This window comes from Schistocerca piceifrons, unplaced genomic scaffold (assembly GCF_021461385.2).
Source record: "Schistocerca piceifrons isolate TAMUIC-IGC-003096 unplaced genomic scaffold, iqSchPice1.1 HiC_scaffold_572, whole genome shotgun sequence".
Taxonomy (NCBI): domain Eukaryota; kingdom Metazoa; phylum Arthropoda; class Insecta; order Orthoptera; family Acrididae; genus Schistocerca; species Schistocerca piceifrons.
This window is the reverse complement of record NW_025728813.1, coordinates 314,179-337,808: the sequence shown is the minus strand read 5'-3', so window position 1 is coordinate 337,808 and position 23,630 is coordinate 314,179. Positions and strand designations below refer to the sequence as shown.

Below are 23,630 nucleotides of genomic sequence, written 5' to 3'. Positions count from 1 at the left end.
GAGATGCACGATCCACAAGAATGTGTAGCTGGATTTCCCTTGAGAAGGACCGAGAACGCAGCACTCGCGGGTCCCCACTAGGACGCTCGCATCATGTTCTACAGACTAGCGTCGGCCTGGCCTCACAAGTTGCCGGGTCCGGGTGCCTCCGAGGCTCTGAACTTTAACGACAAGGAGTGCTGCCTATCGTTGCAACAGCTGCAGCAGCACCGCAATCAACTGGGCCGGCAGTGCACGTGTAGCAACAGAACACGTTATCCAGGAAGTACAGTGTCTCTACGTCTAATATTGGGTACGGCATTTACCCAGTTTGCAGGACAAGCGGTGCACCCGTGCCTCGGTAGCGCAGTAGGCAGCGCGTAAGTCTCATAATCTTAAGGTCGTGAGTTCGATCCTCACCCGGGGCATTTAATTTTCTGTGACTGATGGTGGTGCTGTTGCTAGGGCGCCAACGTATTTCTTGTTTGTTATCCACAACGTTTCAACGCTTCAGCGGGAAAATGTTTACTTCCTGTTATTGCTACTTACAGCTTCCCTTTTCCTCTTCTCCCAGCAGAGCATGAAGCCAAAAGCATTGCTCTGCGACGTTTGAGGTGCGCGCCTTGCCAGTCACTATGTGCAAAGATGCTCGCAAAGAGAGAGGGGCGCCGACGCGGCACTCGACACGAAATGCGACAAGCGACCGTACGAACGGTCGAACGGAACGGCCGCATCCGGTGTGGTCTAGTGGCTAGGATACCTGGCTTTCACCCAGGAGGCCCGGGTTCGATTCCCGGTACCGGAACGGAATTTTTTCCACACGAATCGTGACAGGTTTGAGCTGTCCGAGCGGCCGTTTCCCGTCCTGCTCGCAATATAGCTACTGTTTCGTGACCGTCAGCAGAATATAGACTAGGGAAGCAGACACACGACGACCATAGAAATGGTGTATGGCTTCATGCCACCTGTTTCCAGCGTAGGGCTGAGCAACTGCATCTGCCGAGGCCCGTTAGCTCAGTTGGTTAGAGCGTCGTGCTAATAACGCGAAGGTCGTGGGTTCGATCCCCCCACGGGCCACTACTCTTTTACTACTACGAAAAGGCAGCGCCGATTTCAGCTGGCGAGTGTGATGACCAGAAGATCATCACCCTGCGTGGAAGTTGACAGAGGATCCGAACCCGACTCGTCGGGAAGCGCTGCAGCATTCACTCGGCAATGGCCATAATATCTTGAATACACTGGTTCTCAACCGATAAAGAGAAAATGAAAGAAAATGTCCGATTGCCGATGCGTAACAACTTTGGCCCTTGTCAGTACTTGGGCGGGTGAGCGCATGGGAACACAGGGCACTATTTGCACTTTTACTTCCTATTTTTGTTTCTCCTTTGTTTTCGGAGCTACAGCCCGATTCGGTCAGGGAGACGCCACCGTGAAATGAAGGGGGCGTGCTGTGTGTCCATCGCCTCGCCTCTCCTTAGCTCTCTCAGTCGTTTCTCGTGCTTGTCGTTTTGATAAAGGCCGATTTGAGAGCGTCAGCTCTCGCGTCAGCTGAGCAAAGTCGAGACAAGTCGAGACACACTAAGGGCTGGTATGCAGCGAGTAAGAGGGCGAAAAAACAATAATTTAAGAGCGCGTGGCAAAAGTACTCATACGCGAAATTAAAAGCCCGCTGCGGTGGCCGGGAATCGAACCCGGATCAACTGCTTGGAAGGCAACTATGCTGACCATTACACCACCACCGCACAAGCGAGCGCCGCGCGTCCGCGCTGTGTCGGCTTCCCGCCAGTCGGCAGCGGCGGAAGGTGATCGTACCTGGCAGGCGCATTTCGAGGCAGGCTGGGGGAGCACATCCAGACGCATTCGGACAGCGTATCCGCGCACATTTCGCATCCTTTGGCAAGAGTTGGGCGCCGGCGACGCAAGAGTACGCAGAGGACCGCGTTCTGGCGGCATTTTTAAGCAGTGCAGTGCAGGATTCAGCGTCTGCAGCATCTTTCCCACAGAATGCTACGGCGCTTGACGGCAGTCCCACTTTCCCTTGAGACATCTGCTCGGGAAGCAGCGTCAAGTTACCGCTGGCCCCAGCATCGGTGGTTCAGTGGTAGAATGCTCGCCTGCCACGCGGGCGGCCCGGGTTCGATTCCCGGTTGATGCATCATTTTGCTTTTCCCGCGATGATGCTGCCGCGTGGCTTGAGCGCTTGAGATGCACGATCCACAAGAATGTGTAGCTGGATTTCCCTTGAGAAGGACCGAGAACGCAGCACTCGCGGGTCCCCACTAGGACGCTCGCATCATGTTCTACAGACTAGCGTCGGCCTGGCCTCACAAGTTGCCGGGTCCGGGTGCCTCCGAGGCTCTGAACTTTAACGACAAGGAGTGCTGCCTATCGTTGCAACAGCTGCAGCAGCACCGCAATCAACTGGGCCGGCAGTGCACGTGTAGCAACAGAACACGTTATCCAGGAAGTACAGTGTCTCTACGTCTAATATTGGGTACGGCATTTACCCAGTTTGCAGGACAAGCGGTGCACCCGTGCCTCGGTAGCGCAGTAGGCAGCGCGTAAGTCTCATAATCTTAAGGTCGTGAGTTCGATCCTCACCCGGGGCATTTAATTTTCTGTGACTGATGGTGGTGCTGTTGCTAGGGCGCCAACGTATTTCTTGTTTGTTATCCACAACGTTTCAACGCTTCAGCGGGAAAATGTTTACTTCCTGTTATTGCTACTTACAGCTTCCCTTTTCCTCTTCTCCCAGCAGAGCATGAAGCCAAAAGCATTGCTCTGCGACGTTTGAGGTGCGCGCCTTGCCAGTCACTATGTGCAAAGATGCTCGCAAAGAGAGAGGGGCGCCGACGCGGCACTCGACACGAAATGCGACAAGCGACCGTACGAACGGTCGAACGGAACGGCCGCATCCGGTGTGGTCTAGTGGCTAGGATACCTGGCTTTCACCCAGGAGGCCCGGGTTCGATTCCCGGTACCGGAACGGAATTTTTTCCACACGAATCGTGACAGGTTTGAGCTGTCCGAGCGGCCGTTTCCCGTCCTGCTCGCAATATAGCTACTGTTTCGTGACCGTCAGCAGAATATAGACTAGGGAAGCAGACACACGACGACCATAGAAATGGTGTATGGCTTCATGCCACCTGTTTCCAGCGTAGGGCTGAGCAACTGCATCTGCCGAGGCCCGTTAGCTCAGTTGGTTAGAGCGTCGTGCTAATAACGCGAAGGTCGTGGGTTCGATCCCCCCACGGGCCACTACTCTTTTACTACTACGAAAAGGCAGCGCCGATTTCAGCTGGCGAGTGTGATGACCAGAAGATCATCACCCTGCGTGGAAGTTGACAGAGGATCCGAACCCGACTCGTCGGGAAGCGCTGCAGCATTCACTCGGCAATGGCCATAATATCTTGAATACACTGGTTCTCAACCGATAAAGAGAAAATGAAAGAAAATGTCCGATTGCCGATGCGTAACAACTTTGGCCCTTGTCAGTACTTGGGCGGGTGAGCGCATGGGAACACAGGGCACTATTTGCACTTTTACTTCCTATTTTTGTTTCTCCTTTGTTTTCGGAGCTACAGCCCGATTCGGTCAGGGAGACGCCACCGTGAAATGAAGGGGGCGTGCTGTGTGTCCATCGCCTCGCCTCTCCTTAGCTCTCTCAGTCGTTTCTCGTGCTTGTCGTTTTGATAAAGGCCGATTTGAGAGCGTCAGCTCTCGCGTCAGCTGAGCAAAGTCGAGACAAGTCGAGACACACTAAGGGCTGGTATGCAGCGAGTAAGAGGGCGAAAAAACAATAATTTAAGAGCGCGTGGCAAAAGTACTCATACGCGAAATTAAAAGCCCGCTGCGGTGGCCGGGAATCGAACCCGGATCAACTGCTTGGAAGGCAACTATGCTGACCATTACACCACCACCGCACAAGCGAGCGCCGCGCGTCCGCGCTGTGTCGGCTTCCCGCCAGTCGGCAGCGGCGGAAGGTGATCGTACCTGGCAGGCGCATTTCGAGGCAGGCTGGGGGAGCACATCCAGACGCATTCGGACAGCGTATCCGCGCACATTTCGCATCCTTTGGCAAGAGTTGGGCGCCGGCGACGCAAGAGTACGCAGAGGACCGCGTTCTGGCGGCATTTTTAAGCAGTGCAGTGCAGGATTCAGCGTCTGCAGCATCTTTCCCACAGAATGCTACGGCGCTTGACGGCAGTCCCACTTTCCCTTGAGACATCTGCTCGGGAAGCAGCGTCAAGTTACCGCTGGCCCCAGCATCGGTGGTTCAGTGGTAGAATGCTCGCCTGCCACGCGGGCGGCCCGGGTTCGATTCCCGGTTGATGCATCATTTTGCTTTTCCCGCGATGATGCTGCCGCGTGGCTTGAGCGCTTGAGATGCACGATCCACAAGAATGTGTAGCTGGATTTCCCTTGAGAAGGACCGAGAACGCAGCACTCGCGGGTCCCCACTAGGACGCTCGCATCATGTTCTACAGACTAGCGTCGGCCTGGCCTCACAAGTTGCCGGGTCCGGGTGCCTCCGAGGCTCTGAACTTTAACGACAAGGAGTGCTGCCTATCGTTGCAACAGCTGCAGCAGCACCGCAATCAACTGGGCCGGCAGTGCACGTGTAGCAACAGAACACGTTATCCAGGAAGTACAGTGTCTCTACGTCTAATATTGGGTACGGCATTTACCCAGTTTGCAGGACAAGCGGTGCACCCGTGCCTCGGTAGCGCAGTAGGCAGCGCGTAAGTCTCATAATCTTAAGGTCGTGAGTTCGATCCTCACCCGGGGCATTTAATTTTCTGTGACTGATGGTGGTGCTGTTGCTAGGGCGCCAACGTATTTCTTGTTTGTTATCCACAACGTTTCAACGCTTCAGCGGGAAAATGTTTACTTCCTGTTATTGCTACTTACAGCTTCCCTTTTCCTCTTCTCCCAGCAGAGCATGAAGCCAAAAGCATTGCTCTGCGACGTTTGAGGTGCGCGCCTTGCCAGTCACTATGTGCAAAGATGCTCGCAAAGAGAGAGGGGCGCCGACGCGGCACTCGACACGAAATGCGACAAGCGACCGTACGAACGGTCGAACGGAACGGCCGCATCCGGTGTGGTCTAGTGGCTAGGATACCTGGCTTTCACCCAGGAGGCCCGGGTTCGATTCCCGGTACCGGAACGGAATTTTTTCCACACGAATCGTGACAGGTTTGAGCTGTCCGAGCGGCCGTTTCCCGTCCTGCTCGCAATATAGCTACTGTTTCGTGACCGTCAGCAGAATATAGACTAGGGAAGCAGACACACGACGACCATAGAAATGGTGTATGGCTTCATGCCACCTGTTTCCAGCGTAGGGCTGAGCAACTGCATCTGCCGAGGCCCGTTAGCTCAGTTGGTTAGAGCGTCGTGCTAATAACGCGAAGGTCGTGGGTTCGATCCCCCCACGGGCCACTACTCTTTTACTACTACGAAAAGGCAGCGCCGATTTCAGCTGGCGAGTGTGATGACCAGAAGATCATCACCCTGCGTGGAAGTTGACAGAGGATCCGAACCCGACTCGTCGGGAAGCGCTGCAGCATTCACTCGGCAATGGCCATAATATCTTGAATACACTGGTTCTCAACCGATAAAGAGAAAATGAAAGAAAATGTCCGATTGCCGATGCGTAACAACTTTGGCCCTTGTCAGTACTTGGGCGGGTGAGCGCATGGGAACACAGGGCACTATTTGCACTTTTACTTCCTATTTTTGTTTCTCCTTTGTTTTCGGAGCTACAGCCCGATTCGGTCAGGGAGACGCCACCGTGAAATGAAGGGGGCGTGCTGTGTGTCCATCGCCTCGCCTCTCCTTAGCTCTCTCAGTCGTTTCTCGTGCTTGTCGTTTTGATAAAGGCCGATTTGAGAGCGTCAGCTCTCGCGTCAGCTGAGCAAAGTCGAGACAAGTCGAGACACACTAAGGGCTGGTATGCAGCGAGTAAGAGGGCGAAAAAACAATAATTTAAGAGCGCGTGGCAAAAGTACTCATACGCGAAATTAAAAGCCCGCTGCGGTGGCCGGGAATCGAACCCGGATCAACTGCTTGGAAGGCAACTATGCTGACCATTACACCACCACCGCACAAGCGAGCGCCGCGCGTCCGCGCTGTGTCGGCTTCCCGCCAGTCGGCAGCGGCGGAAGGTGATCGTACCTGGCAGGCGCATTTCGAGGCAGGCTGGGGGAGCACATCCAGACGCATTCGGACAGCGTATCCGCGCACATTTCGCATCCTTTGGCAAGAGTTGGGCGCCGGCGACGCAAGAGTACGCAGAGGACCGCGTTCTGGCGGCATTTTTAAGCAGTGCAGTGCAGGATTCAGCGTCTGCAGCATCTTTCCCACAGAATGCTACGGCGCTTGACGGCAGTCCCACTTTCCCTTGAGACATCTGCTCGGGAAGCAGCGTCAAGTTACCGCTGGCCCCAGCATCGGTGGTTCAGTGGTAGAATGCTCGCCTGCCACGCGGGCGGCCCGGGTTCGATTCCCGGTTGATGCATCATTTTGCTTTTCCCGCGATGATGCTGCCGCGTGGCTTGAGCGCTTGAGATGCACGATCCACAAGAATGTGTAGCTGGATTTCCCTTGAGAAGGACCGAGAACGCAGCACTCGCGGGTCCCCACTAGGACGCTCGCATCATGTTCTACAGACTAGCGTCGGCCTGGCCTCACAAGTTGCCGGGTCCGGGTGCCTCCGAGGCTCTGAACTTTAACGACAAGGAGTGCTGCCTATCGTTGCAACAGCTGCAGCAGCACCGCAATCAACTGGGCCGGCAGTGCACGTGTAGCAACAGAACACGTTATCCAGGAAGTACAGTGTCTCTACGTCTAATATTGGGTACGGCATTTACCCAGTTTGCAGGACAAGCGGTGCACCCGTGCCTCGGTAGCGCAGTAGGCAGCGCGTAAGTCTCATAATCTTAAGGTCGTGAGTTCGATCCTCACCCGGGGCATTTAATTTTCTGTGACTGATGGTGGTGCTGTTGCTAGGGCGCCAACGTATTTCTTGTTTGTTATCCACAACGTTTCAACGCTTCAGCGGGAAAATGTTTACTTCCTGTTATTGCTACTTACAGCTTCCCTTTTCCTCTTCTCCCAGCAGAGCATGAAGCCAAAAGCATTGCTCTGCGACGTTTGAGGTGCGCGCCTTGCCAGTCACTATGTGCAAAGATGCTCGCAAAGAGAGAGGGGCGCCGACGCGGCACTCGACACGAAATGCGACAAGCGACCGTACGAACGGTCGAACGGAACGGCCGCATCCGGTGTGGTCTAGTGGCTAGGATACCTGGCTTTCACCCAGGAGGCCCGGGTTCGATTCCCGGTACCGGAACGGAATTTATTCCACACGAATCGTGACAGGTTTGAGCTGTCCGAGCGGCCGTTTCCCGTCCTGCTCGCAATATAGCTACTGTTTCGTGACCGTCAGCAGAATATAGACTAGGGAAGCAGACACACGACGACCATAGAAATGGTGTATGGCTTCATGCCACCTGTTTCCAGCGTAGGGCTGAGCAACTGCATCTGCCGAGGCCCGTTAGCTCAGTTGGTTAGAGCGTCGTGCTAATAACGCGAAGGTCGTGGGTTCGATCCCCCCACGGGCCACTACTCTTTTACTACTACGAAAAGGCAGCGCCGATTTCAGCTGGCGAGTGTGATGACCAGAAGATCATCACCCTGCGTGGAAGTTGACAGAGGATCCGAACCCGACTCGTCGGGAAGCGCTGCAGCATTCACTCGGCAATGGCCATAATATCTTGAATACACTGGTTCTCAACCGATAAAGAGAAAATGAAAGAAAATGTCCGATTGCCGATGCGTAACAACTTTGGCCCTTGTCAGTACTTGGGCGGGTGAGCGCATGGGAACACAGGGCACTATTTGCACTTTTACTTCCTATTTTTGTTTCTCCTTTGTTTTCGGAGCTACAGCCCGATTCGGTCAGGGAGACGCCACCGTGAAATGAAGGGGGCGTGCTGTGTGTCCATCGCCTCGCCTCTCCTTAGCTCTCTCAGTCGTTTCTCGTGCTTGTCGTTTTGATAAAGGCCGATTTGAGAGCGTCAGCTCTCGCGTCAGCTGAGCAAAGTCGAGACAAGTCGAGACACACTAAGGGCTGGTATGCAGCGAGTAAGAGGGCGAAAAAACAATAATTTAAGAGCGCGTGGCAAAAGTACTCATACGCGAAATTAAAAGCCCGCTGCGGTGGCCGGGAATCGAACCCGGATCAACTGCTTGGAAGGCAACTATGCTGACCATTACACCACCACCGCACAAGCGAGCGCCGCGCGTCCGCGCTGTGTCGGCTTCCCGCCAGTCGGCAGCGGCGGAAGGTGATCGTACCTGGCAGGCGCATTTCGAGGCAGGCTGGGGGAGCACATCCAGACGCATTCGGACAGCGTATCCGCGCACATTTCGCATCCTTTGGCAAGAGTTGGGCGCCGGCGACGCAAGAGTACGCAGAGGACCGCGTTCTGGCGGCATTTTTAAGCAGTGCAGTGCAGGATTCAGCGTCTGCAGCATCTTTCCCACAGAATGCTACGGCGCTTGACGGCAGTCCCACTTTCCCTTGAGACATCTGCTCGGGAAGCAGCGTCAAGTTACCGCTGGCCCCAGCATCGGTGGTTCAGTGGTAGAATGCTCGCCTGCCACGCGGGCGGCCCGGGTTCGATTCCCGGTTGATGCATCATTTTGCTTTTCCCGCGATGATGCTGCCGCGTGGCTTGAGCGCTTGAGATGCACGATCCACAAGAATGTGTAGCTGGATTTCCCTTGAGAAGGACCGAGAACGCAGCACTCGCGGGTCCCCACTAGGACGCTCGCATCATGTTCTACAGACTAGCGTCGGCCTGGCCTCACAAGTTGCCGGGTCCGGGTGCCTCCGAGGCTCTGAACTTTAACGACAAGGAGTGCTGCCTATCGTTGCAACAGCTGCAGCAGCACCGCAATCAACTGGGCCGGCAGTGCACGTGTAGCAACAGAACACGTTATCCAGGAAGTACAGTGTCTCTACGTCTAATATTGGGTACGGCATTTACCCAGTTTGCAGGACAAGCGGTGCACCCGTGCCTCGGTAGCGCAGTAGGCAGCGCGTAAGTCTCATAATCTTAAGGTCGTGAGTTCGATCCTCACCCGGGGCATTTAATTTTCTGTGACTGATGGTGGTGCTGTTGCTAGGGCGCCAACGTATTTCTTGTTTGTTATCCACAACGTTTCAACGCTTCAGCGGGAAAATGTTTACTTCCTGTTATTGCTACTTACAGCTTCCCTTTTCCTCTTCTCCCAGCAGAGCATGAAGCCAAAAGCATTGCTCTGCGACGTTTGAGGTGCGCGCCTTGCCAGTCACTATGTGCAAAGATGCTCGCAAAGAGAGAGGGGCGCCGACGCGGCACTCGACACGAAATGCGACAAGCGACCGTACGAACGGTCGAACGGAACGGCCGCATCCGGTGTGGTCTAGTGGCTAGGATACCTGGCTTTCACCCAGGAGGCCCGGGTTCGATTCCCGGTACCGGAACGGAATTTTTTCCACACGAATCGTGACAGGTTTGAGCTGTCCGAGCGGCCGTTTCCCGTCCTGCTCGCAATATAGCTACTGTTTCGTGACCGTCAGCAGAATATAGACTAGGGAAGCAGACACACGACGACCATAGAAATGGTGTATGGCTTCATGCCACCTGTTTCCAGCGTAGGGCTGAGCAACTGCATCTGCCGAGGCCCGTTAGCTCAGTTGGTTAGAGCGTCGTGCTAATAACGCGAAGGTCGTGGGTTCGATCCCCCCACGGGCCACTACTCTTTTACTACTACGAAAAGGCAGCGCCGATTTCAGCTGGCGAGTGTGATGACCAGAAGATCATCACCCTGCGTGGAAGTTGACAGAGGATCCGAACCCGACTCGTCGGGAAGCGCTGCAGCATTCACTCGGCAATGGCCATAATATCTTGAATACACTGGTTCTCAACCGATAAAGAGAAAATGAAAGAAAATGTCCGATTGCCGATGCGTAACAACTTTGGCCCTTGTCAGTACTTGGGCGGGTGAGCGCATGGGAACACAGGGCACTATTTGCACTTTTACTTCCTATTTTTGTTTCTCCTTTGTTTTCGGAGCTACAGCCCGATTCGGTCAGGGAGACGCCACCGTGAAATGAAGGGGGCGTGCTGTGTGTCCATCGCCTCGCCTCTCCTTAGCTCTCTCAGTCGTTTCTCGTGCTTGTCGTTTTGATAAAGGCCGATTTGAGAGCGTCAGCTCTCGCGTCAGCTGAGCAAAGTCGAGACAAGTCGAGACACACTAAGGGCTGGTATGCAGCGAGTAAGAGGGCGAAAAAACAATAATTTAAGAGCGCGTGGCAAAAGTACTCATACGCGAAATTAAAAGCCCGCTGCGGTGGCCGGGAATCGAACCCGGATCAACTGCTTGGAAGGCAACTATGCTGACCATTACACCACCACCGCACAAGCGAGCGCCGCGCGTCCGCGCTGTGTCGGCTTCCCGCCAGTCGGCAGCGGCGGAAGGTGATCGTACCTGGCAGGCGCATTTCGAGGCAGGCTGGGGGAGCACATCCAGACGCATTCGGACAGCGTATCCGCGCACATTTCGCATCCTTTGGCAAGAGTTGGGCGCCGGCGACGCAAGAGTACGCAGAGGACCGCGTTCTGGCGGCATTTTTAAGCAGTGCAGTGCAGGATTCAGCGTCTGCAGCATCTTTCCCACAGAATGCTACGGCGCTTGACGGCAGTCCCACTTTCCCTTGAGACATCTGCTCGGGAAGCAGCGTCAAGTTACCGCTGGCCCCAGCATCGGTGGTTCAGTGGTAGAATGCTCGCCTGCCACGCGGGCGGCCCGGGTTCGATTCCCGGTTGATGCATCATTTTGCTTTTCCCGCGATGATGCTGCCGCGTGGCTTGAGCGCTTGAGATGCACGATCCACAAGAATGTGTAGCTGGATTTCCCTTGAGAAGGACCGAGAACGCAGCACTCGCGGGTCCCCACTAGGACGCTCGCATCATGTTCTACAGACTAGCGTCGGCCTGGCCTCACAAGTTGCCGGGTCCGGGTGCCTCCGAGGCTCTGAACTTTAACGACAAGGAGTGCTGCCTATCGTTGCAACAGCTGCAGCAGCACCGCAATCAACTGGGCCGGCAGTGCACGTGTAGCAACAGAACACGTTATCCAGGAAGTACAGTGTCTCTACGTCTAATATTGGGTACGGCATTTACCCAGTTTGCAGGACAAGCGGTGCACCCGTGCCTCGGTAGCGCAGTAGGCAGCGCGTAAGTCTCATAATCTTAAGGTCGTGAGTTCGATCCTCACCCGGGGCATTTAATTTTCTGTGACTGATGGTGGTGCTGTTGCTAGGGCGCCAACGTATTTCTTGTTTGTTATCCACAACGTTTCAACGCTTCAGCGGGAAAATGTTTACTTCCTGTTATTGCTACTTACAGCTTCCCTTTTCCTCTTCTCCCAGCAGAGCATGAAGCCAAAAGCATTGCTCTGCGACGTTTGAGGTGCGCGCCTTGCCAGTCACTATGTGCAAAGATGCTCGCAAAGAGAGAGGGGCGCCGACGCGGCACTCGACACGAAATGCGACAAGCGACCGTACGAACGGTCGAACGGAACGGCCGCATCCGGTGTGGTCTAGTGGCTAGGATACCTGGCTTTCACCCAGGAGGCCCGGGTTCGATTCCCGGTACCGGAACGGAATTTTTTCCACACGAATCGTGACAGGTTTGAGCTGTCCGAGCGGCCGTTTCCCGTCCTGCTCGCAATATAGCTACTGTTTCGTGACCGTCAGCAGAATATAGACTAGGGAAGCAGACACACGACGACCATAGAAATGGTGTATGGCTTCATGCCACCTGTTTCCAGCGTAGGGCTGAGCAACTGCATCTGCCGAGGCCCGTTAGCTCAGTTGGTTAGAGCGTCGTGCTAATAACGCGAAGGTCGTGGGTTCGATCCCCCCACGGGCCACTACTCTTTTACTACTACGAAAAGGCAGCGCCGATTTCAGCTGGCGAGTGTGATGACCAGAAGATCATCACCCTGCGTGGAAGTTGACAGAGGATCCGAACCCGACTCGTCGGGAAGCGCTGCAGCATTCACTCGGCAATGGCCATAATATCTTGAATACACTGGTTCTCAACCGATAAAGAGAAAATGAAAGAAAATGTCCGATTGCCGATGCGTAACAACTTTGGCCCTTGTCAGTACTTGGGCGGGTGAGCGCATGGGAACACAGGGCACTATTTGCACTTTTACTTCCTATTTTTGTTTCTCCTTTGTTTTCGGAGCTACAGCCCGATTCGGTCAGGGAGACGCCACCGTGAAATGAAGGGGGCGTGCTGTGTGTCCATCGCCTCGCCTCTCCTTAGCTCTCTCAGTCGTTTCTCGTGCTTGTCGTTTTGATAAAGGCCGATTTGAGAGCGTCAGCTCTCGCGTCAGCTGAGCAAAGTCGAGACAAGTCGAGACACACTAAGGGCTGGTATGCAGCGAGTAAGAGGGCGAAAAAACAATAATTTAAGAGCGCGTGGCAAAAGTACTCATACGCGAAATTAAAAGCCCGCTGCGGTGGCCGGGAATCGAACCCGGATCAACTGCTTGGAAGGCAACTATGCTGACCATTACACCACCACCGCACAAGCGAGCGCCGCGCGTCCGCGCTGTGTCGGCTTCCCGCCAGTCGGCAGCGGCGGAAGGTGATCGTACCTGGCAGGCGCATTTCGAGGCAGGCTAGGGGAGCACATCCAGACGCATTCGGACAGCGTATCCGCGCACATTTCGCATCCTTTGGCAAGAGTTGGGCGCCGGCGACGCAAGAGTACGCAGAGGACCGCGTTCTGGCGGCATTTTTAAGCAGTGCAGTGCAGGATTCAGCGTCTGCAGCATCTTTCCCACAGAATGCTACGGCGCTTGACGGCAGTCCCACTTTCCCTTGAGACATCTGCTCGGGAAGCAGCGTCAAGTTACCGCTGGCCCCAGCATCGGTGGTTCAGTGGTAGAATGCTCGCCTGCCACGCGGGCGGCCCGGGTTCGATTCCCGGTTGATGCATCATTTTGCTTTTCCCGCGATGATGCTGCCGCGTGGCTTGAGCGCTTGAGATGCACGATCCACAAGAATGTGTAGCTGGATTTCCCTTGAGAAGGACCGAGAACGCAGCACTCGCGGGTCCCCACTAGGACGCTCGCATCATGTTCTACAGACTAGCGTCGGCCTGGCCTCACAAGTTGCTGGGTCCGGGTGCCTCCGAGGCTCTGAACTTTAACGACAAGGAGTGCTGCCTATCGTTGCAACAGCTGCAGCAGCACCGCAATCAACTGGGCCGGCAGTGCACGTGTAGCAACAGAACACGTTATCCAGGAAGTACAGTGTCTCTACGTCTAATATTGGGTACGGCATTTACCCAGTTTGCAGGACAAGCGGTGCACCCGTGCCTCGGTAGCGCAGTAGGCAGCGCGTAAGTCTCATAATCTTAAGGTCGTGAGTTCGATCCTCACCCGGGGCATTTAATTTTCTGTGACTGATGGTGGTGCTGTTGCTAGGGCGCCAACGTATTTCTTGTTTGTTATCCACAACGTTTCAACGCTTCAGCGGGAAAATGTTTACTTCCTGTTATTGCTACTTACAGCTTCCCTTTTCCTCTTCTCCCAGCAGAGCATGAAGCCAAAAGCATTGCTCTGCGACGTTTGAGGTGCGCGCCTTGCCAGTCACTATGTGCAAAGATGCTCGCAAAGAGAGAGGGGCGCCGACGCGGCACTCGACACGAAATGCGACAAGCGACCGTACGAACGGTCGAACGGAACGGCCGCATCCGGTGTGGTCTAGTGGCTAGGATACCTGGCTTTCACCCAGGAGGCCCGGGTTCGATTCCCGGTACCGGAACGGAATTTTTTCCACACGAATCGTGACAGGTTTGAGCTGTCCGAGCGGCCGTTTCCCGTCCTGCTCGCAATATAGCTACTGTTTCGTGACCGTCAGCAGAATATAGACTAGGGAAGCAGACACACGACGACCATAGAAATGGTGTATGGCTTCATGCCACCTGTTTCCAGCGTAGGGCTGAGCAACTGCATCTGCCGAGGCCCGTTAGCTCAGTTGGTTAGAGCGTCGTGCTAATAACGCGAAGGTCGTGGGTTCGATCCCCCCACGGGCCACTACTCTTTTACTACTACGAAAAGGCAGCGCCGATTTCAGCTGGCGAGTGTGATGACCAGAAGATCATCACCCTGCGTGGAAGTTGACAGAGGATCCGAACCCGACTCGTCGGGAAGCGCTGCAGCATTCACTCGGCAATGGCCATAATATCTTGAATACACTGGTTCTCAACCGATAAAGAGAAAATGAAAGAAAATGTCCGATTGCCGATGCGTAACAACTTTGGCCCTTGTCAGTACTTGGGCGGGTGAGCGCATGGGAACACAGGGCACTATTTGCACTTTTACTTCCTATTTTTGTTTCTCCTTTGTTTTCGGAGCTACAGCCCGATTCGGTCAGGGAGACGCCACCGTGAAATGAAGGGGGCGTGCTGTGTGTCCATCGCCTCGCCTCTCCTTAGCTCTCTCAGTCGTTTCTCGTGCTTGTCGTTTTGATAAAGGCCGATTTGAGAGCCAAAGTCGAGACAAGTCGAGACACACTAAGGGCTGGTATGCAGCGAGTAAGAGGGCGAAAAAACAATAATTTAAGAGCGCGTGGCAAAAGTACTCATACGCGAAATTAAAAGCCCGCTGCGGTGGCCGGGAATCGAACCCGGATCAACTGCTTGGAAGGCAACTATGCTGACCATTACACCACCACCGCACAAGCGAGCGCCGCGCGTCCGCGCTGTGTCGGCTTCCCGCCAGTCGGCAGCGGCGGAAGGTGATCGTACCTGGCAGGCGCATTTCGAGGCAGGCTAGGGGAGCACATCCAGACGCATTCGGACAGCGTATCCGCGCACATTTCGCATCCTTTGGCAAGAGTTGGGCGCCGGCGACGCAAGAGTACGCAGAGGACCGCGTTCTGGCGGCATTTTTAAGCAGTGCAGTGCAGGATTCAGCGTCTGCAGCATCTTTCCCACAGAATGCTACGGCGCTTGACGGCAGTCCCACTTTCCCTTGAGACATCTGCTCGGGAAGCAGCGTCAAGTTACCGCTGGCCCCAGCATCGGTGGTTCAGTGGTAGAATGCTCGCCTGCCACGCGGGCGGCCCGGGTTCGATTCCCGGTTGATGCATCATTTTGCTTTTCCCGCGATGATGCTGCCGCGTGGCTTGAGCGCTTGAGATGCACGATCCACAAGAATGTGTAGCTGGATTTCCCTTGAGAAGGACCGAGAACGCAGCACTCGCGGGTCCCCACTAGGACGCTCGCATCATGTTCTACAGACTAGCGTCGGCCTGGCCTCACAAGTTGCCGGGTCCGGGTGCCTCCGAGGCTCTGAACTTTAACGACAAGGAGTGCTGCCTATCGTTGCAACAGCTGCAGCAGCACCGCAATCAACTGGGCCGGCAGTGCACGTGTAGCAACAGAACACGTTATCCAGGAAGTACAGTGTCTCTACGTCTAATATTGGGTACGGCATTTACCCAGTTTGCAGGACAAGCGGTGCACCCGTGCCTCGGTAGCGCAGTAGGCAGCGCGTAAGTCTCATAATCTTAAGGTCGTGAGTTCGATCCTCACCCGGGGCATTTAATTTTCTGTGACTGATGGTGGTGCTGTTGCTAGGGCGCCAACGTATTTCTTGTTTGTTATCCACAACGTTTCAACGCTTCAGCGGGAAAATGTTTACTTCCTGTTATTGCTACTTACAGCTTCCCTTTTCCTCTTCTCCCAGCAGAGCATGAAGCCAAAAGCATTGCTCTGCGACGTTTGAGGTGCGCGCCTTGCCAGTCACTATGTGCAAAGATGCTCGCAAAGAGAGAGGGGCGCCGACGCGGCACTCGACACGAAATGCGACAAGCGACCGTACGAACGGTCGAACGGAACGGCCGCATCCGGTGTGGTCTAGTGGCTAGGATACCTGGCTTTCACCCAGGAGGCCCGGGTTCGATTCCCGGTACCGGAACGGAATTTTTTCCACACGAATCGTGACAGGTTTGAGCTGTCCGAGCGGCCGTTTCCCGTCCTGCTCGCAATATAGCTACTGTTTCGTGACCGTCAGCAGAATATAGACTAGGGAAGCAGACACACGACGACCATAGAAATGGTGTATGGCTTCATGCCACCTGTTTCCAGCGTAGGGCTGAGCAACTGCATCTGCCGAGGCCCGTTAGCTCAGTTGGTTAGAGCGTCGTGCTAATAACGCGAAGGTCGTGGGTTCGATCCCCCCACGGGCCACTACTCTTTTACTACTACGAAAAGGCAGCGCCGATTTCAGCTGGCGAGTGTGATGACCAGAAGATCATCACCCTGCGTGGAAGTTGACAGAGGATCCGAACCCGACTCGTCGGGAAGCGCTGCAGCATTCACTCGGCAATGGCCATAATATCTTGAATACACTGGTTCTCAACCGATAAAGAGAAAATGAAAGAAAATGTCCGATTGCCGATGCGTAACAACTTTGGCCCTTGTCAGTACTTGGGCGGGTGAGCGCATGGGAACACAGGGCACTATTTGCACTTTTACTTCCTATTTTTGTTTCTCCTTTGTTTTCGGAGCTACAGCCCGATTCGGTCAGGGAGACGCCACCGTGAAATGAAGGGGGCGTGCTGTGTGTCCATCGCCTCGCCTCTCCTTAGCTCTCTCAGTCGTTTCTCGTGCTTGTCGTTTTGATAAAGGCCGATTTGAGAGCGTCAGCTCTCGCGTCAGCTGAGCAAAGTCGAGACAAGTCGAGACACACTAAGGGCTGGTATGCAGCGAGTAAGAGGGCGAAAAAACAATAATTTAAGAGCGCGTGGCAAAAGTACTCATACGCGAAATTAAAAGCCCGCTGCGGTGGCCGGGAATCGAACCCGGATCAACTGCTTGGAAGGCAACTATGCTGACCATTACACCACCACCGCACAAGCGAGCGCCGCGCGTCCGCGCTGTGTCGGCTTCCCGCCAGTCGGCAGCGGCGGAAGGTGATCGTACCTGGCAGGCGCATTTCGAGGCAGGCTGGGGGAGCACATCCAGACGCATTCGGACAGCGTATCCGCGCACATTTCGCATCCTTTGGCAAGAGTTGGGCGCCGGCGACGCAAGAGTACGCAGAGGACCGCGTTCTGGCGGCATTTTTAAGCAGTGCAGTGCAGGATTCAGCGTCTGCAGCATCTTTCCCACAGAATGCTACGGCGCTTGACGGCAGTCCCACTTTCCCTTGAGACATCTGCTCGGGAAGCAGCGTCAAGTTACCGCTGGCCCCAGCATCGGTGGTTCAGTGGTAGAATGCTCGCCTGCCACGCGGGCGGCCCGGGTTCGATTCCCGGCCGATGCATCATTTTGCTTTTCCCGCGATGATGCTGCCGCGTGGCTTGAGCGCTTGAGATGCACGATCCACAAGAATGTGTAGCTGGATTTCCCTTGAGAAGGACCGAGAACGCAGCACTCGCGGGTCCCCACTAGGACGCTCGCATCATGTTCTACAGACTAGCGTCGGCCTGGCCTCACAAGTTGCCGGGTCCGGGTGCCTCCGAGGCTCTGAACTTTAACGACAAGGAGTGCTGCCTATCGTTGCAACAGCTGCAGCAGCACCGCAATCAACTGGGCCGGCAGTGCACGTGTAGCAACAGAACACGTTATCCAGGAAGTACAGTGTCTCTACGTCTAATATTGGGTACGGCATTTACCCAGTTTGCAGGACAAGCGGTGCACCCGTGCCTCGGTAGCGCAGTAGGCAGCGCGTAAGTCTCATAATCTTAAGGTCGTGAGTTCGATCCTCACCCGGGGCATTTAATTTTCTGTGACTGATGGTGGTGCTGTTGCTAGGGCGCCAACGTATTTCTTGTTTGTTATCCACAACGTTTCAACGCTTCAGCGGGAAAATGTTTACTTCCTGTTATTGCTACTTACAGCTTCCCTTTTCCTCTTCTCCCAGCAGAGCATGAAGCCAAAAGCATTGCTCTGCGACGTTTGAGGTGCGCGCCTTGCCAGTCACTATGTGCAAAGATGCTCGCAAAGAGAGAGGGGCGCCGACGCGGCACTCGACACGAAATGCGACAAGCGACCGTACGAACGGTCCAACGAAACGGCCGCATCCGGTGTGGTCTAGTGGCTAGGATACCTGGCTTTCACCCAGGTGGCCGGGGTTCGATTCCCGGTACCGGAACGGAATTTTTTCCACACGAATCGTGACAGGTTTGAGCTGTCCGAGCGGCCGTTTCCCGTCCTGCTCGCAATATAGCAACTGTTTCGTGACCGTCAGCAGAATATAGACTAGGGAAGCAGACACACGACGACCATAGAAATGGTGTATGGCTTCATGCCACCGGTTTCCAGCGTAGGGCTGAGCAACTGCATCTGCCGAGGCCCGTTAGCTCAGTTGGTTAGAGCGTCGTGCTAATAACGCGAAGGTCGTGGGTTCGATCCCCCCACGGGCCACTACTCTTTTACTACTACGAAAAGGCAGCGCCGATTTCAGCTGGCGAGTGTGATGACCAGAAGATCATCACCCTGCGTGGAAGTTGACAGAGGATCCGAACCCGACTCGTCGGGAAGCGCTGCAGCATTCACTCGGCAATGGCCATAATATCTTGAATACACTGGTTCTCAACCGATAAAGAGAAAATGAAAGAAAATGTCCGATTGCCGATGCGTAACAACTTTGGCCCTTGTCAGTACTTGGGCGGGTGAGCGCATGGGAACACAGGGCACTATTTGCACTTTTACTTCCTATTTTTGTTTCTCCTTTGTTTTCGGAGCTACAGCCCGATTCGGTCAGGGAGACGCCACCGTGAAATGAAGGGGGCGTGCTGTGTGTCTATCGCCTCGCCTCTCCTTAGCTCTCTCAGTCGTTTCTCGTGCTTGTCGTTTTGATAAAGGCCGATTTGAGAGCGTCAGCTCTCGCGTCAGCTGAGCAAAGTCGAGACAAGTCGAGACACACTAAGGGCTGGTATGCAGCGAGTAAGAGGGCGAAAAAACAATAATTTAAGAGCGCGTGGCAAAAGTACTCATACGCGAAATTAAAAGCCTGCTGCGGTGGCCGGGAATCGAACCCGGATCAACTGCTTGGAAGGCAACTATGCTGACCATTACACCACCACCGCACAAGCGAGCGCCGCGCGTCCGCGCTGTGTCGGCTTCCCGCCAGTCGGCAGCGGCGGAAGGTGATCGTACCTGGCAGGCGCATTTCGAGGCAGGCTAGGGGAGCACATCCAGACGCATTCGGACAGCGTATCCGCGCACATTTCGCATCCTTTGGCAAGAGGTGGGCGCCGGCGACGCAAGAGTACGCAGAGGACCGCGTGCTGGCGGCATTTTTAAGCAGTGCAGTGCAGGATTCAGCGTCTGCAGCATCTTTCCCACAGAATGCTACGGCGCTTGACGGCAGTCCCACTTTCCCTTGAGACATCTGCTCGGGAAGCAGCGTCAAGTTACCGCTGGCCCCAGCATCGGTGGTTCAGTGGTAGAATGCTCGCCTGCCACGCGGGCGGCCCGGGTTCGATTCCCGGCCGATGCATCATTTTGCTTTTCCCGCGATGATGCTGCCGCGTGGCTTGAGCGCTTGAGATGCACGATCCACAAGAATGTGTAGCTGGATTTCCCTTGAGAAGGACCGAGAACGCAGCACTCGCGGGTCCCCACTAGGACGCTCGCATCATGTTCTACAGACTAGCGTCGGCCTGGCCTCACAAGTTGCCGGGTCCGGGTGCCTCCGAGGCTCTGAACTTTAACGACAAGGAGTGCTGCCTATCGTTGCAACAGCTGCAGCAGCACCGCAATCAACTGGGCCGGCAGTGCACGTGTAGCAACAGAACACGTTATCCAGGAAGTACAGTGTCTCTACGTCTAATATTGGGTACGGCATTTACCCAGTTTGCAGGACAAGCGGTGCACCCGTGCCTCGGTAGCGCAGTAGGCAGCGCGTAAGTCTCATAATCTTAAGGTCGTGAGTTCGATCCTCACCCGGGGCATTTAATTTTCTGTGACTGATGGTGGTGCTGTTGCTAGGGCGCCAACGTATTTCTTGTTTGTTATCCACAACGTTTCAACGCTTCAGCGGGAAAATGTTTACTTCCTGTTATTGCTACTTACAGCTTCCCTTTTCCTCTTCTCCCAGCAGAGCATGAAGCCAAAAGCATTGCTCTGCGACGTTTGAGGTGCGCGCCTTGCCAGTCACTATGTGCAAAGATGCTCGCAAAGAGAGAGGGGCGCCGACGCGGCACTCGACACGAAATGCGACAAGCGACCGTACGAACGGTCGAACGAAACGGCCGCATCCGGTGTGGTCTAGTGGCTAGGATACCTGGCTTTCACCCAGGTGGCCGGGGTTCGATTCCCGGTACCGGAACGGAATTTTTTCCACACGAATCGTGACAGGTTTGAGCTGTCCGAGCGGCCGTTTCCCGTCCTGCTCGCAATATAGCAACTGTTTCGTGACCGTCAGCAGAATATAGACTAGGGAAGCAGACACACGACGACCATAGAAATGGTGTATGGCTTCATGCCACCGGTTTCCAGCGTAGGGCTGAGCAACTGCATCTGCCGAGGCCCGTTAGCTCAGTTGGTTAGAGCGTCGTGCTAATAACGCGAAGGTCGTGGGTTCGATCCCCCCACGGGCCACTACTCTTTTACTACTACGAAAAGGCAGCGCCGATTTCAGCTGGCGAGTGTGATGACCAGAAGATCATCACCCTGCGTGGAAGTTGACAGAGGATCCGAACCCGACTCGTCGGGAAGCGCTGCAGCATTCACTCGGCAATGGCCATAATATCTTGAATACACTGGTTCTCAACCGATAAAGAGAAAATGAAAGAAAATGTCCGATTGCCGATGCGTAACAACTTTGGCCCTTGTCAGTACTTGGGCGGGTGAGCGCATGGGAACACAGGGCACTATTTGCACTTTTACTTCCTATTTTTGTTTCTCCTTTGTTTTCGGAGCTACAGCCCGATTCGGTCAGGGAGACGCCACCGTGAAATGAAGGGGGCGTGCTGTGTGTCTATCGCCTCGCCTCTCCTTAGCTCTCTCAGTCGTTTCTCGTGCTTGTCGTTTTGATAAAGGCCGATTTGAGAGCGTCAGCTCTCGCGTCAGCTGAGCAAAGTCGAGACAAGTCGAGACACACTAAGGGCTGGTATGCAGCGAGTAAGAGGGCGAAAAAACAATAATTTAAGAGCGCGTGGCAAAAGTACTCATACGCGAAATTAAAAGCCTGCTGCGGTGGCCGGGAATCGAACCCGGATCAACTGCTTGGAAGGCAACTATGCTGACCATTACACCACCACCGCACAAGCGAGCGCCGCGCGTCCGCGCTGTGTCGGCTTCCCGCCAGTCGGCAGCGGCGGAAGGTGATCGTACCTGGCAGGCGCATTTCGAGGCAGGCTAGGGGAGCACATCCAGACGCATTCGGACAGCGTATCCGCGCACATTTCGCATCCTTTGGCAAGAGGTGGGCGCCGGCGACGCAAGAGTACGCAGAGGACCGCGTGCTGGCGGCATTTTTAAGCAGTGCAGTGCAGGATTCAGCGTCTGCAGCATCTTTCCCACAGAATGCTACGGCGCTTGACGGCAGTCCCACTTTCCCTTGAGACATCTGCTCGGGAAGCAGCGTCAAGTTACCGCTGGCCCCAGCATCGGTGGTTCAGTGGTAGAATGCTCGCCTGCCACGCGGGCGGCCCGGGTTCGATTCCCGGCCGATGCATCATTTTGCTTTTCCCGCGATGATGCTGCCGCGTGGCTTGAGCGCTTGAGATGCACGATCCACAAGAATGTGTAGCTGGATTTCCCTTGAGAAGGACCGAGAACGCAGCACTCGCGGGTCCCCACTAGGACGCTCGCATCATGTTCTACAGACTAGCGTCGGCCTGGCCTCACAAGTTGCCGGGTCCGGGTGCCTCCGAGGCTCTGAACTTTAACGACAAGGAGTGCTGCCTATCGTTGCAACAGCTGCAGCAGCACCGCAATCAACTGGGCCGGCAGTGCACGTGTAGCAACAGAACACGTTATCCAGGAAGTACAGTGTCTCTACGTCTAATATTGGGTACGGCATTTACCCAGTTTGCAGGACAAGCGGTGCACCCGTGCCTCGGTAGCGCAGTAGGCAGCGCGTAAGTCTCATAATCTTAAGGTCGTGAGTTCGATCCTCACCCGGGGCATTTAATTTTCTGTGACTGATGGTGGTGCTGTTGCTAGGGCGCCAACGTATTTCTTGTTTGTTATCCACAACGTTTCAACGCTTCAGCGGGAAAATGTTTACTTCCTGTTATTGCTACTTACAGCTTCCCTTTTCCTCTTCTCCCAGCAGAGCATGAAGCCAAAAGCATTGCTCTGCGACGTTTGAGGTGCGCGCCTTGCCAGTCACTATGTGCAAAGATGCTCGCAAAGAGAGAGGGGCGCCGACGCGGCACTCGACACGAAATGCGACAAGCGACCGTACGAACGGTCCAACGAAACGGCCGCATCCGGTGTGGTCTAGTGGCTAGGATACCTGGCTTTCACCCAGGTGGCCGGGGTTCGATTCCCGGTACCGGAACGGAATTTTTTCCACACGAATCGTGACAGGTTTGAGCTGTCCGAGCGGCCGTTTCCCGTCCTGCTCGCAATATAGCAACTGTTTCGTGACCGTCAGCAGAATATAGACTAGGGAAGCAGACACACGACGACCATAGAAATGGTGTATGGCTTCATGCCACCGGTTTCCAGCGTAGGGCTGAGCAACTGCATCTGCCGAGGCCCGTTAGCTCAGTTGGTTAGAGCGTCGTGCTAATAACGCGAAGGTCGTGGGTTCGATCCCCCCACGGGCCACTACTCTTTTACTACTACGAAAAGGCAGCGCCGATTTCAGCTGGCGAGTGTGATGACCAGAAGATCATCACCCTGCGTGGAAGTTGACAGAGGATCCGAACCCGACTCGTCGGGAAGCGCTGCAGCATTCACTCGGCAATGGCCATAATATCTTGAATACACTGGTTCTCAACCGATAAAGAGAAAATGAAAGAAAATGTCCGATTGCCGATGCGTAACAACTTTGGCCCTTGTCAGTACTTGGGCGGGTGAGCGCATGGGAACACAGGGCACTATTTGCACTTTTACTTCCTATTTTTGTTTCTCCTTTGTTTTCGGAGCTACAGCCCGATTCGGTCAGGGAGACGCCACCGTGAAATGAAGGGGGCGTGCTGTGTGTCTATCGCCTCGCCTCTCCTTAGCTCTCTCAGTCGTTTCTCGTGCTTGTCGTTTTGATAAAGGCCGATTTGAGAGCGTCAGCTCTCGCGTCAGCTGAGCAAAGTCGAGACAAGTCGAGACACACTAAGGGCTGGTATGCAGCGAGTAAGAGGGCGAAAAAACAATAATTTAAGAGCGCGTGGCAAAAGTACTCATACGCGAAATTAAAAGCCTGCTGCGGTGGCCGGGAATCGAACCCGGATCAACTGCTTGGAAGGCAACTATGCTGACCATTACACCACCACCGCACAAGCGAGCGCCGCGCGTCCGCGCTGTGTCGGCTTCCCGCCAGTCGGCAGCGGCGGAAGGTGATCGTACCTGGCAGGCGCATTTCGAGGCAGGCTAGGGGAGCACATCCAGACGCATTCG

General features: G+C 54.9%; 54 non-coding genes across 54 annotated transcripts; 43 read left to right on the top strand and 11 right to left on the bottom strand.

Annotated features, from left to right (window-relative positions):
• The first annotated feature begins 334 nt into the window (after positions 1-334).
• Trnam-cau lies at positions 335-407 on the top strand. The gene has a single exon. It is a non-coding gene; the product is annotated as a tRNA-Met (tRNA).
• A 305-nt stretch (positions 408-712) lies between these two features.
• On the top strand, positions 713-784 carry Trnae-uuc. Its single transcript has one exon. It is a non-coding gene; the product is annotated as a tRNA-Glu (tRNA).
• Positions 785-982: 198 nt separating this feature from the next.
• Positions 983-1,056, top strand: Trnai-aau. Its single transcript has one exon. It is a non-coding gene; the product is annotated as a tRNA-Ile (tRNA).
• Positions 1,057-1,649: 593 nt separating this feature from the next.
• On the bottom strand, positions 1,650-1,721 carry Trnag-ucc. Its single transcript has one exon. It is a non-coding gene; the product is annotated as a tRNA-Gly (tRNA).
• Positions 1,722-2,063: 342 nt separating this feature from the next.
• Positions 2,064-2,134, top strand: Trnag-gcc. The gene has a single exon. It is a non-coding gene; the product is annotated as a tRNA-Gly (tRNA).
• Positions 2,135-2,515: 381 nt separating this feature from the next.
• On the top strand, positions 2,516-2,588 carry Trnam-cau. Its single transcript has one exon. It is a non-coding gene; the product is annotated as a tRNA-Met (tRNA).
• Positions 2,589-2,893: 305 nt separating this feature from the next.
• Trnae-uuc lies at positions 2,894-2,965 on the top strand. Its single transcript has one exon. It is a non-coding gene; the product is annotated as a tRNA-Glu (tRNA).
• A 198-nt stretch (positions 2,966-3,163) lies between these two features.
• Positions 3,164-3,237, top strand: Trnai-aau. The gene has a single exon. It is a non-coding gene; the product is annotated as a tRNA-Ile (tRNA).
• Positions 3,238-3,830: 593 nt separating this feature from the next.
• Trnag-ucc lies at positions 3,831-3,902 on the bottom strand. Its single transcript has one exon. It is a non-coding gene; the product is annotated as a tRNA-Gly (tRNA).
• Positions 3,903-4,244: 342 nt separating this feature from the next.
• Trnag-gcc lies at positions 4,245-4,315 on the top strand. The gene has a single exon. It is a non-coding gene; the product is annotated as a tRNA-Gly (tRNA).
• Positions 4,316-4,696: 381 nt separating this feature from the next.
• On the top strand, positions 4,697-4,769 carry Trnam-cau. Its single transcript has one exon. It is a non-coding gene; the product is annotated as a tRNA-Met (tRNA).
• A 305-nt stretch (positions 4,770-5,074) lies between these two features.
• Positions 5,075-5,146, top strand: Trnae-uuc. Its single transcript has one exon. It is a non-coding gene; the product is annotated as a tRNA-Glu (tRNA).
• A 198-nt stretch (positions 5,147-5,344) lies between these two features.
• Positions 5,345-5,418, top strand: Trnai-aau. The gene has a single exon. It is a non-coding gene; the product is annotated as a tRNA-Ile (tRNA).
• Positions 5,419-6,011: 593 nt separating this feature from the next.
• Positions 6,012-6,083, bottom strand: Trnag-ucc. Its single transcript has one exon. It is a non-coding gene; the product is annotated as a tRNA-Gly (tRNA).
• Positions 6,084-6,425: 342 nt separating this feature from the next.
• On the top strand, positions 6,426-6,496 carry Trnag-gcc. The gene has a single exon. It is a non-coding gene; the product is annotated as a tRNA-Gly (tRNA).
• Positions 6,497-6,877: 381 nt separating this feature from the next.
• On the top strand, positions 6,878-6,950 carry Trnam-cau. The gene has a single exon. It is a non-coding gene; the product is annotated as a tRNA-Met (tRNA).
• A 305-nt stretch (positions 6,951-7,255) lies between these two features.
• On the top strand, positions 7,256-7,327 carry Trnae-uuc. The gene has a single exon. It is a non-coding gene; the product is annotated as a tRNA-Glu (tRNA).
• Positions 7,328-7,525: 198 nt separating this feature from the next.
• Positions 7,526-7,599, top strand: Trnai-aau. Its single transcript has one exon. It is a non-coding gene; the product is annotated as a tRNA-Ile (tRNA).
• A 593-nt stretch (positions 7,600-8,192) lies between these two features.
• Trnag-ucc lies at positions 8,193-8,264 on the bottom strand. The gene has a single exon. It is a non-coding gene; the product is annotated as a tRNA-Gly (tRNA).
• A 342-nt stretch (positions 8,265-8,606) lies between these two features.
• Positions 8,607-8,677, top strand: Trnag-gcc. Its single transcript has one exon. It is a non-coding gene; the product is annotated as a tRNA-Gly (tRNA).
• A 381-nt stretch (positions 8,678-9,058) lies between these two features.
• On the top strand, positions 9,059-9,131 carry Trnam-cau. Its single transcript has one exon. It is a non-coding gene; the product is annotated as a tRNA-Met (tRNA).
• Positions 9,132-9,436: 305 nt separating this feature from the next.
• Positions 9,437-9,508, top strand: Trnae-uuc. Its single transcript has one exon. It is a non-coding gene; the product is annotated as a tRNA-Glu (tRNA).
• Positions 9,509-9,706: 198 nt separating this feature from the next.
• Trnai-aau lies at positions 9,707-9,780 on the top strand. The gene has a single exon. It is a non-coding gene; the product is annotated as a tRNA-Ile (tRNA).
• A 593-nt stretch (positions 9,781-10,373) lies between these two features.
• On the bottom strand, positions 10,374-10,445 carry Trnag-ucc. The gene has a single exon. It is a non-coding gene; the product is annotated as a tRNA-Gly (tRNA).
• Positions 10,446-10,787: 342 nt separating this feature from the next.
• On the top strand, positions 10,788-10,858 carry Trnag-gcc. The gene has a single exon. It is a non-coding gene; the product is annotated as a tRNA-Gly (tRNA).
• A 381-nt stretch (positions 10,859-11,239) lies between these two features.
• On the top strand, positions 11,240-11,312 carry Trnam-cau. Its single transcript has one exon. It is a non-coding gene; the product is annotated as a tRNA-Met (tRNA).
• A 305-nt stretch (positions 11,313-11,617) lies between these two features.
• On the top strand, positions 11,618-11,689 carry Trnae-uuc. Its single transcript has one exon. It is a non-coding gene; the product is annotated as a tRNA-Glu (tRNA).
• Positions 11,690-11,887: 198 nt separating this feature from the next.
• On the top strand, positions 11,888-11,961 carry Trnai-aau. The gene has a single exon. It is a non-coding gene; the product is annotated as a tRNA-Ile (tRNA).
• Positions 11,962-12,554: 593 nt separating this feature from the next.
• On the bottom strand, positions 12,555-12,626 carry Trnag-ucc. Its single transcript has one exon. It is a non-coding gene; the product is annotated as a tRNA-Gly (tRNA).
• Positions 12,627-12,968: 342 nt separating this feature from the next.
• Positions 12,969-13,039, top strand: Trnag-gcc. Its single transcript has one exon. It is a non-coding gene; the product is annotated as a tRNA-Gly (tRNA).
• A 381-nt stretch (positions 13,040-13,420) lies between these two features.
• On the top strand, positions 13,421-13,493 carry Trnam-cau. The gene has a single exon. It is a non-coding gene; the product is annotated as a tRNA-Met (tRNA).
• A 305-nt stretch (positions 13,494-13,798) lies between these two features.
• Positions 13,799-13,870, top strand: Trnae-uuc. Its single transcript has one exon. It is a non-coding gene; the product is annotated as a tRNA-Glu (tRNA).
• A 198-nt stretch (positions 13,871-14,068) lies between these two features.
• Trnai-aau lies at positions 14,069-14,142 on the top strand. Its single transcript has one exon. It is a non-coding gene; the product is annotated as a tRNA-Ile (tRNA).
• Positions 14,143-14,713: 571 nt separating this feature from the next.
• Trnag-ucc lies at positions 14,714-14,785 on the bottom strand. The gene has a single exon. It is a non-coding gene; the product is annotated as a tRNA-Gly (tRNA).
• Positions 14,786-15,127: 342 nt separating this feature from the next.
• Trnag-gcc lies at positions 15,128-15,198 on the top strand. Its single transcript has one exon. It is a non-coding gene; the product is annotated as a tRNA-Gly (tRNA).
• Positions 15,199-15,579: 381 nt separating this feature from the next.
• Positions 15,580-15,652, top strand: Trnam-cau. Its single transcript has one exon. It is a non-coding gene; the product is annotated as a tRNA-Met (tRNA).
• Positions 15,653-15,957: 305 nt separating this feature from the next.
• Positions 15,958-16,029, top strand: Trnae-uuc. The gene has a single exon. It is a non-coding gene; the product is annotated as a tRNA-Glu (tRNA).
• Positions 16,030-16,227: 198 nt separating this feature from the next.
• Trnai-aau lies at positions 16,228-16,301 on the top strand. Its single transcript has one exon. It is a non-coding gene; the product is annotated as a tRNA-Ile (tRNA).
• Positions 16,302-16,894: 593 nt separating this feature from the next.
• On the bottom strand, positions 16,895-16,966 carry Trnag-ucc. The gene has a single exon. It is a non-coding gene; the product is annotated as a tRNA-Gly (tRNA).
• Positions 16,967-17,308: 342 nt separating this feature from the next.
• On the top strand, positions 17,309-17,379 carry Trnag-gcc. The gene has a single exon. It is a non-coding gene; the product is annotated as a tRNA-Gly (tRNA).
• A 381-nt stretch (positions 17,380-17,760) lies between these two features.
• On the top strand, positions 17,761-17,833 carry Trnam-cau. The gene has a single exon. It is a non-coding gene; the product is annotated as a tRNA-Met (tRNA).
• Positions 17,834-18,138: 305 nt separating this feature from the next.
• On the top strand, positions 18,139-18,210 carry Trnae-uuc. The gene has a single exon. It is a non-coding gene; the product is annotated as a tRNA-Glu (tRNA).
• Positions 18,211-18,408: 198 nt separating this feature from the next.
• Trnai-aau lies at positions 18,409-18,482 on the top strand. Its single transcript has one exon. It is a non-coding gene; the product is annotated as a tRNA-Ile (tRNA).
• Positions 18,483-19,075: 593 nt separating this feature from the next.
• Trnag-ucc lies at positions 19,076-19,147 on the bottom strand. Its single transcript has one exon. It is a non-coding gene; the product is annotated as a tRNA-Gly (tRNA).
• A 342-nt stretch (positions 19,148-19,489) lies between these two features.
• Trnag-gcc lies at positions 19,490-19,560 on the top strand. Its single transcript has one exon. It is a non-coding gene; the product is annotated as a tRNA-Gly (tRNA).
• A 381-nt stretch (positions 19,561-19,941) lies between these two features.
• Positions 19,942-20,014, top strand: Trnam-cau. The gene has a single exon. It is a non-coding gene; the product is annotated as a tRNA-Met (tRNA).
• A 305-nt stretch (positions 20,015-20,319) lies between these two features.
• Positions 20,320-20,391, top strand: Trnae-uuc. Its single transcript has one exon. It is a non-coding gene; the product is annotated as a tRNA-Glu (tRNA).
• Positions 20,392-20,589: 198 nt separating this feature from the next.
• Trnai-aau lies at positions 20,590-20,663 on the top strand. The gene has a single exon. It is a non-coding gene; the product is annotated as a tRNA-Ile (tRNA).
• Positions 20,664-21,256: 593 nt separating this feature from the next.
• Trnag-ucc lies at positions 21,257-21,328 on the bottom strand. The gene has a single exon. It is a non-coding gene; the product is annotated as a tRNA-Gly (tRNA).
• Positions 21,329-21,670: 342 nt separating this feature from the next.
• Trnag-gcc lies at positions 21,671-21,741 on the top strand. Its single transcript has one exon. It is a non-coding gene; the product is annotated as a tRNA-Gly (tRNA).
• Positions 21,742-22,122: 381 nt separating this feature from the next.
• Trnam-cau lies at positions 22,123-22,195 on the top strand. Its single transcript has one exon. It is a non-coding gene; the product is annotated as a tRNA-Met (tRNA).
• A 305-nt stretch (positions 22,196-22,500) lies between these two features.
• Positions 22,501-22,572, top strand: Trnae-uuc. Its single transcript has one exon. It is a non-coding gene; the product is annotated as a tRNA-Glu (tRNA).
• Positions 22,573-22,770: 198 nt separating this feature from the next.
• Positions 22,771-22,844, top strand: Trnai-aau. Its single transcript has one exon. It is a non-coding gene; the product is annotated as a tRNA-Ile (tRNA).
• A 593-nt stretch (positions 22,845-23,437) lies between these two features.
• On the bottom strand, positions 23,438-23,509 carry Trnag-ucc. The gene has a single exon. It is a non-coding gene; the product is annotated as a tRNA-Gly (tRNA).
• Positions 23,510-23,630: the final 121 nt, after the last annotated feature.